Source organism: Pinus tabuliformis, chromosome 2_2, assembly GCF_031772625.1.
Source record: "Pinus tabuliformis cultivar Carrire ecotype Pingquan chromosome 2_2, CPIR1, whole genome shotgun sequence".
NCBI classification, from domain to species: domain Eukaryota; kingdom Viridiplantae; phylum Streptophyta; class Pinopsida; order Pinales; family Pinaceae; genus Pinus; species Pinus tabuliformis.
Genome location: NC_142300.1, coordinates 844,285,956 through 844,294,815, shown reverse-complemented (window position 1 = coordinate 844,294,815; position 8,860 = coordinate 844,285,956). Strand labels below are relative to the sequence as shown.

At 34.8% G+C, this 8,860-nt stretch overlaps 1 long non-coding RNA gene across 1 annotated transcript; it reads right to left on the bottom strand.

Moving 5' to 3' along the window:
* Positions 1–7,112: 7,112 nt before the first annotated feature.
* LOC149195611 (uncharacterized) lies at positions 7,113–7,873 on the bottom strand. The gene is made up of 3 exons (XR_016255159.1): positions 7,804–7,873; positions 7,482–7,646; positions 7,113–7,392 (listed from the first exon to the last, which is right to left on the bottom strand). It is a non-coding gene; the product is annotated as an uncharacterized LOC149195611 (long non-coding RNA).
* Between the last annotated feature and the right edge of the window lie 987 nt (positions 7,874–8,860).

Genomic DNA, 8,860 nt, shown 5'->3' with positions numbered 1-8,860 from the left:
AGCTATAACAAAGGTAACATGATAACAAGAATGATCATGTTTTATACATGATGCTTCCTCGACTCACTGAACTTGAAAAGTACCTACAATCCACAAATGCATTACATCTCTGGGTCATCTTTCGACTATGAGTTGTTTACTCCGGGACAATATGATGCTAAATTACTAACAGTAATGGGTATTTCCAACTTAACAATGGTTAAAGAAGTATAAGAAGGTCATCTAGGATTTAACAAAGGTTTTTGGGCTAAAGCATGGTTAAGGATGCATTGAAACACCACATAAGACCTTCTCATAGGATCTTTAGTCTCTAATTGGGATATGGTCATCTTTAATTGGTTTTGGATAGTAGTGATGGGTTTAATGTCCTAGACCACGGTAAAAAAGGAAAACAAGGAACATACATATGAAAATGAAGATTCTAGGCTTCATCCAGTTCGAACAAGGCCTCCACCCATGAAAATTCGCCTCTTTATGGGTTCTTTGACCCCCAAATGGTATCTCATGAATCACTAAGTAGTTTTGCAATAAAGAGTTGAACTTAGGGGCATTTGCCATGTTTGAGAGAGGAAGATAGATGCTAATGCTAAGATTTCATTTCCAAACATGTAAAGGTAAGGTTATGGCTTTATGTAATAAAAAACACCATGCATGTTGGTAGTGTGAATGTTAGTAGCCCATGTATATTCTTGTTAATTTAGAAAAAATGGTGAGAAACTTTGATTTAAGCTTCATAATGACAAACTTGGTAGTTCATACTACATAAATAAAAGCACATCCAATGTAGTGAGTTAGCTCAAGGGGTTCAGTGTTTGTGAATTATAAGCAAAAAAATCATAGAGAAATTAATTCCTTGGACCAATTGTTATTTACAATTGTTAAAATATTGAAAATATACATTATAATTTAGAACATTCCAATTATCCACAAATAAAAATTATATATTACAAAAGTCAATAAAATTTTACATCATACTCTAATAAATGATGCATATATCTCTTATCATTTTTCTTCCTTAACACATTAGTATTTTGGCCAATTTTCCATTATAATTTTAAATCCAATTATAACATTAAAAATAAATAATAAATAAAAACTTTTTAATAATATTACATCATTTTCTTCCTTAATAAGTCACTATCTTGTCCTACAAAGTAATATACTAGCAATTTTCCCAAAGGTACAAAGAGAGGCCGATAGGATTATTAAATTAGAATTGTTGATTTTTTCTAGAAGAGTTAATTGGTTTGTGGAAAACCTTGTTTTCATGAACTGGATCATTGTCCAATTACTTTTCTTTAGATGTTTTGTTTATATCTATATTACAAGTAACACATTGAATGTCTTATTTCATTTCTGCTATCCTTACTAATATCTTTTTCGTGCTTTTTCTTGATCAATTTGATGAAATATTCCATTATCCTTTGGTCAAAGTCCTCACCTACATATTAGTGTACATCCTGGTAAGTTCAAAGCTCGAAAGCCAACCCATCCTCTCCACCCCACACGCGTTCATGCATTCTTCTGTTTCTATCAATTCATTCATATTCACTGCTATAATCTTTGATCTCTGCACATCATCAATTACCCTATCAATTAAGTGGAAAGTTAGGTAGAAGCAATGGCGAAAGATGTAAACCTGGACATTGTCATCACTCAAGATGGATTGCTCAAGCACACAACGTGTTCCAGAAGACGACACAGAAAACGCGCAAACGTCTATGGGCAGCTTCTCGCATACTATCTTACCTGATAATTAGTATGATATATGTAATTTTGTTCGTCCATCATCAGAGTTCAAATTTTGTTCATATAGATCTAAATAAATAAAAATCTAAAAAAAAATTAAATAACATTTAAATGTGATTCATACAAAAAAAATTACAATTTACATATGAAAAAATTGAATCGCTCTCGACTCATATTAGATCCATATTTATTTTAAAAATTATTAATTCCATTACCATTTACAATGATCCCGATGATAAAAAATGGTTAACCAAACCAATTATAGATTCTTTATGAACATATCCAACATTAAATGAAATCAATTGTACATACCACCAATTATAGATTCTTTATGAACATATCCGAACATTAAATGAAATCAATTGTACGTACCAGAAACAACTTGCAAACTTATAACTGAAATAAGGGCAAAGATTGTGAAAACAAGCCTCGCAACAGCCATTTCTGTATTGTTCTGAATATCTACCAACGATGTTGAGATAATTTAGAGAAGCAATAGCAGAAAACGGGCAGTACAATATTAGGAGATGCGTGGTTGATGAGTCTGCGGCCTTACTATATAGGGGTAAAAAGTGGAGACAAAACAACCAACTATGTGGAGACTTTCGAACGCGGAAACCGCCTTGTCGAATTCGGCGATGCCCGGTGGAGCCACCACAGAACTTTCTTGCAAATATATTTCACTAAAGTATTTTCTTGCAAATATATTTCACTAAAGTATTCGTGAACACCGCCTTCATTAATATCTACACCCGTAGTGTTGCAATCCATGGGGAGTATTCTAAATATTATGCCTTACTTAATATTCCTTTTTTTAATTTTATTCTTTTCTTGATTGTAATCTTCCACAATCAGTCATATGATAGTCATGTTATTGATAGTTTAGAATATTAATTTTATTTTTTTAAAACAAACTGCGTGCATTCATTTATTTCAATAATAATTTTATAGTTAGAATATAGTTAGAATAATAATTTTATTTTTTTTAAAGCAAACCGTGTACATTCGAGCGTATATATCGATTGAACAAAAGAATAACGAAATAAATAAGCAAAAAGAGTCCTTTAGCTGGGACTTTGGTTTCTTAGGTTTCCAATTCATTTTGTCTTTTGGGAAACATATATAATATGCTACACGCCTAAACAAAGAAAAGAAGCATTTAAAACCAAATATAAGAATTTCTAACCCTGCCCGTCCAATCCTGTAGAGGCTAAAATAGTGTCCCGAAAGCTGCGGGGTCAAAAAACGTAAACCTTGGAGTTGGTGTGTGAGGTTCAAAATGATCGGGCACGACCCTGAGACAAACGATTGCTCCATTTGTCTATTGACTTATAATGCGATGGGCGACTATACGCATTCTTTTCGGCGTTTTAAATGTAAATGTGGCATCTAACGACTCGATGCCGAAATGAGAGGAGGCCGTGACTTGACTTGCCAGTAAGTCTGTCACAATACGCAAGATGTTTCCAAAAGGCATATTCGAGGAAGGCTGGAATTTGGAAAATGGAGTGGTCTGGGGAGGTCGAGGAATTGTTTGGAGGATTAAAAGTGGTTGAAATTTGGATAAAAAATGTTAAAAGATTTTGTAGAGAGGTAGTTAATCATATTTTTTGGGTGAAAATGGATTCACCATTATCAAAAACTTCTAGAGCACCTAAAATTTTGAAATAACTTAGATTTACAAAAATCCTTGTCAGATTATTTAAAAATTAACCAGTTTTCCATAACTTTTAAAAAAACACAGTTGATTAGACTACTGTTTGGAAAATTATTTATCTAATATTTTAAAATCAATTAATTTTAATATTACTATTTGTTTACTTTAATTACGATTCTAATAATTTATTTCGAATTAAAGTATTTAATATTAATAGTAATAAAAAATCAATTTATATATTTATTAATTAATTTTAATATTATTATTTGTTTACTTTAATTGTGATTCTAATAATTTATCTCGAATTAAAATATTTAATTTTAATAATAAAAAATAATATTATAATATAATCAATTGGTCTTATAATAACTTCAAGATAAATATCATATTGTCGGAATTAAAGAAAATCACAAAAATCATAAAAAAATAAAAATGACATTGCCAAGTATCCCAATGGTACTGAAAACAATGCAAAAGATTTTGCCGTTGTTATATGTTTCGATTCATGATCTCTATGATGATGTACTCGTGTAGTCTGTATATATGCAGAGTTGTAGTAGATAGGTTTGGTTTTTTTAGCAGTTGATATATTTTGTTTATACATTATGTCTACGAGTGGTCAATAAATATGGTTTTTTTGGTGTAGAAATCGCTAATAATAAATATGGTTTTTTGTGTAGAAATTTTTTTCAGAAGAAAAAGCATAAAATATTCATATAAAAGAGATTACATAATGCAAATGCAAGAAGTATATGCAGAAACGTGGACTGAGGCACATATAAATCTGCTTAAATAGATCTCAAATAAAGTCCCGAAAGGCAACAAGGCAAAACCCATCTATAAGGTGCAGAAGTGGCACCAAGCAGACAAGCATCAGAGGACAACACAAGATCTGACCGCCCAATACAAAAGGAGAGGCACGAAATGAGGAAGAGAGCAGCAAAAGAAGCCACTCCTTCCCCGCCCCCTCAAACTCTCCACCCGAATCAGTCGAGAAACAGAGGAAGAACACTGCCTCAATCATCCACAACTGCCTGCAGAAAAGACCAACGGAAACATCCATAGAAGCAGCACGAAACAGAGCAAAGCACCCATATTCCATCAACGCTCCAAAGGATTTTCCGCGGCTAGAACAAACCTAACTGTTGGCGAGAAGGAGAAGACCCATCGGAGCAGAGGCGACACCGGGGGCAGAGACGACAAGGGTAGCCACCTTGCCCCCACTCAGAGAGAACTAAAGAAACAGAAAATGAAACAAGCCTACAGGACGAAACCCCCTTTGCTTGCCTCTCCCCGCTCGACTCAGGAGAGCCCGCTCCTCACGCCGTTCGCCGCTCGCCTATGGAGAAACCTCGCGGATTTGCCGGAGAAACCCTTGCAAATCCTCGCTCGCCTCTGGAGATGCCCCCGCTACCTGAGGAGAACCCTTGCTGATCGCCGCTCTGGAGAAGCCCTCGCCGCCTGTGGAGAAAACCCCGATGCTATCCGCTGTCGCGGCCTTTAACCGCTATGCTATCCACTGCCCTCTGTCTGCAAAAACTACTTAGCTAACCCCTGACCGCTATGTTGTCCGCTATCGGCTCCCTTGCTCCTGCTCCTCGCCGCTCCTGCGCTCACCGCTCCTGCTCCTGCCGGTTTCCCTGCTCTTGCTCCTCCCGGTTCTCCCGCTCCTGCTCCTGTTCCCTCTTGCTCCTGCAGGACGAAACCCCCTGGCCGCTATGCTGTCCACTACCGGCTCCCCCGCTCCTGCTCTTCCCAGATCTCCTGCTCGCCACTCCTGCGCTCACCGCTCCTGCTCCTGCCAGTTTCCCTGCTCGTGCTCCTCTCGGTTCTCCCGCCCGCTTATAGATGTTTAGATGAACTATGGAAATCTGAAAATCTGACTTATGTATAAGTTTTTATTTTTTTTTGGAAATTTAGCTAATGTATGAGTTTTTAATTTTTTTTTTGAGGAAACACAAAATTAATATAAAAAAACACGTTTATTGTTCAAACTTCATGGGAAAGATTGACTATAGAAATTATTTTGGGTAACTAAAACTATTCTAAGAGAAGCCTAAGTTTCACCAATCTTTGTACAATATCGGTTATAGAGATTTCATTGTGGTTTTATCATACTTTTTCTATCCAATAAATTAGTTGACTATGAGGGGTTCATTTGAGATGCACACAGTGCCATAAGTATGGTCATTTAGTTAATCATTGCAGTTTGATGATCCTAGGTAATTTCTCCCCAACCAAAAGTCATTGGGGGTGATGCTTCATTTTTTAGGAGGTCATTGGGGGTGATGCTTCATTTTTTAGGAGGTCCGTGAGAAGGATACAAGGGTGGAAGTTACTTAGAAAATTTCAAATTCGGATGCCCAGAAGGATCCTTCACCTCCAACCATGGAAACTGATGTCGCTGTGGTTACCAACAAAAATTTGGAAAGCCACATCCCTCTAGGATACCACAGTGAATCAACTATCTAAAGCAGGCTTGGATTTCGGACAATGGCAATGTTTAATTGAAAAGTGCAATGGATTGGACCATTACAAATATTATCATAGACCTTACTTTTCCCACTACATGATGCATATTTTTGGACACTACTTTTGTCTATCATATGCAACAAATATAATAGAACAAGCACTTTTTTGTGTATGTATATGGATGCATATACTTTTGATTCATTGTTTTATGCAGCATAAAAGGTTTCTGCGAAAAGTACATCTGATCTTCGGTGAACTCTTTCGATACACACATGTTATGTATATGAAAAAAAGGTAATTTTGTATATTTCTTTAATAAAATAAAATTATTGGTTTTTTAATAAAAAAAATAGTAATGTGTTTTGTGTTTATCTATAAATTTGTAGTGTAAAAAGATACAAACAATATAAAAACAAGTTTTATCATCAATTTTAGTTTTTGATGAGATTACTAGAATTACAAGCAAGTAATCTCATCAATATCATATCCCCTGAATTGCTAAACAAAACTAAGTGCCAAAGTAACATTTTTAAGAATATATATGCATTCTTAAGAAGTTGTAATCTCATCAATATCATATCCCCTGAATTGCTAAAAAAAACTTAGTGCCAAATTAACATTTTTGAGAATATATACGCATTCTTAAGAAGTTGTGTGCATATTTTTAAAAGCACCAATTCTATTAAAATATAAAGCATATGTTTTCAATCATTTCTTTCATATTTTTTCTATGTTTTAACTGTTTTTTAATATTTTCTAATCCTTTTAATCTTTCTTTATCCTTCCGCTGTCTTATGTTTTTCTTTCTCCGTTACTACGTAGAATTTAAGAGAGATGCTTTCATTATTCTTCCCCTCTTTTATGTTTTTCTATCTTCATTCTATACGTAGGGTTTAAGAGAGTTGTTTTTGCTTTTCTCAAAGTCGTTGAAAGATGTGGTTACTTAATGCAATCTATCTGTGAATTTCTTTTGATTGATATGATTCAAACGTGCAACCCGTAATTTATAAGTTTATTATATAGTCAAGGGTAATTATTTCATAAGACCCGAATGTGCTGACCGGAAAAATTCAGAAGAGTGAATTATCGGACTCCAAATTTGTCTTATAAACCGTGTTTCCACAAAGTCCCAAAGCATATCATCACACCATATACTGATGCAAAATACATGGATTATTCCAAATAAATTTATACGAAATTTTATTTATCGAAGGAATATTTTGAGAAGTTCCAGCTATTCACATAGAGCTCTGCAATATGAGCCGATATAACCCCTGCACAACCAATCTGATTGTACGATTGATTCACACTACTACAAGCTACAAAAATTACTCGACTACACAATCTGGTTCGTAATTTTAAACAATGGGCCCGTCCCTAATGCTAACACATCTTATCCCAAACATAAGGAACCATCAATAGCCTTCTCCGTCGCTGCAACTAAAACAAGGCCTAACATTTATGTAGTTACGTTTCTGCTTCAGAAATGGCGTCCAATCGACGAAATTAAAATCCTGAAAAAATAAAATAAAGCATAAGATTGCTTGCACGTAAAAACAATGATTCAGACTATGGTAGTTGTGTATGAGAAGTGAGAACTTACTTTAATGATTTAACTATGAAGAAGCGGGAGATGGAGCCGAAGTGGGAGAAATTGTTGTGACTCCAGAACCAATTGTTGCAGGAGCGACAGCAAATGATGCAACCTCGCTTATCATTCGCCGTTGTCCACTTCTGTGAGACTCGCACAGACGGGGCAAGTAGATACCTGCACAAATTATATACAAATAAATCAATCATGGGCTAACTTTAGGTATACATATACATATTCATGGCCGTAGCTATATTTCATGTAGTATATCAGTCAATATACTATTTTACATCTGCGACACTAGTGGCGTTAACAGTGAGAAATAATGAAGTACCTTCCCCTGCGGCAAGATAACACAACGAATGCTGCAAAACCCATGTAAAAACGAGGGCGATCTGCTCGTTTTGCTGGCAAAGGCGATCAGGAAAGTGACGCAGAAGAACTCTATGTAGTAAGACTGAGGGCCTGACTGGGATCAGAGTTTTTGTATAACAGGGCCAGGTTCAATGCACAGCAGAACTTGGAAGTGAAAAGAAGGCAATTTAACTGATATTTGGAAAAAGCAGTGAAAGCAGTGAAAGTGCACTGCATGCTTCCCAGATGACACTTCAAATCAACCGTTGAAAGTGTCTTAATGGAGCAGGGTAAAAGTGTTGACGATTGTTGATGCATAAAAAGACTTATAGACATAATTATTTATATTAAAATTTAAAAAATACAATTGAAAATTATATTGCAAAGTCTAATTATTTATATTAAAATTTAAAAAATACAATTGAAAATTTTAATAATATTACAATTTGTAGTAGTGATTAGTTTTTGCGGTGAAATCATGGAAATTTTGACAATATTTTGATAAAACGTGGTATAGATTTTTGTAAATAGAGGTTACCATTGTCAAACTTCAAGATTATGGGTGCCCGGTAGGTTTTTGATAATGCTGAATCCATTTCCATAATCAAAAGTATTATTCAAACACTGCAATTACAAGATTGAAATATTTTTTGATAATGCTGAATCCATTTCCATAATCAAAAATATTATTCAAACACTGCAATTACAAGATTGAAATATTTTTTCCCAAATTCCAATCACTTTTAACGGTGGAAGCAATTCCTCGCCCTCCCCTCACCTCCCCTTGCAGATTAACCCTTACAATTTACACTGAAGAATTAATAAAAACTAAATTTACAGTTAAAAAGTCTGATACAAAATATATTTTCAAAATCTCTCGCAACTCATGACTGATAGGAAATCTTCGTTTCCCCAAGTATCCGTACCATAAAAAAAAATTCCAGTAATATCTTCACCTTCCGCGAAATTTGTCATGAACATTGCGAGAGTTTCCATAACTTTTTGGATGGTGTGCTCAGACGCTGTCACCACTTTTA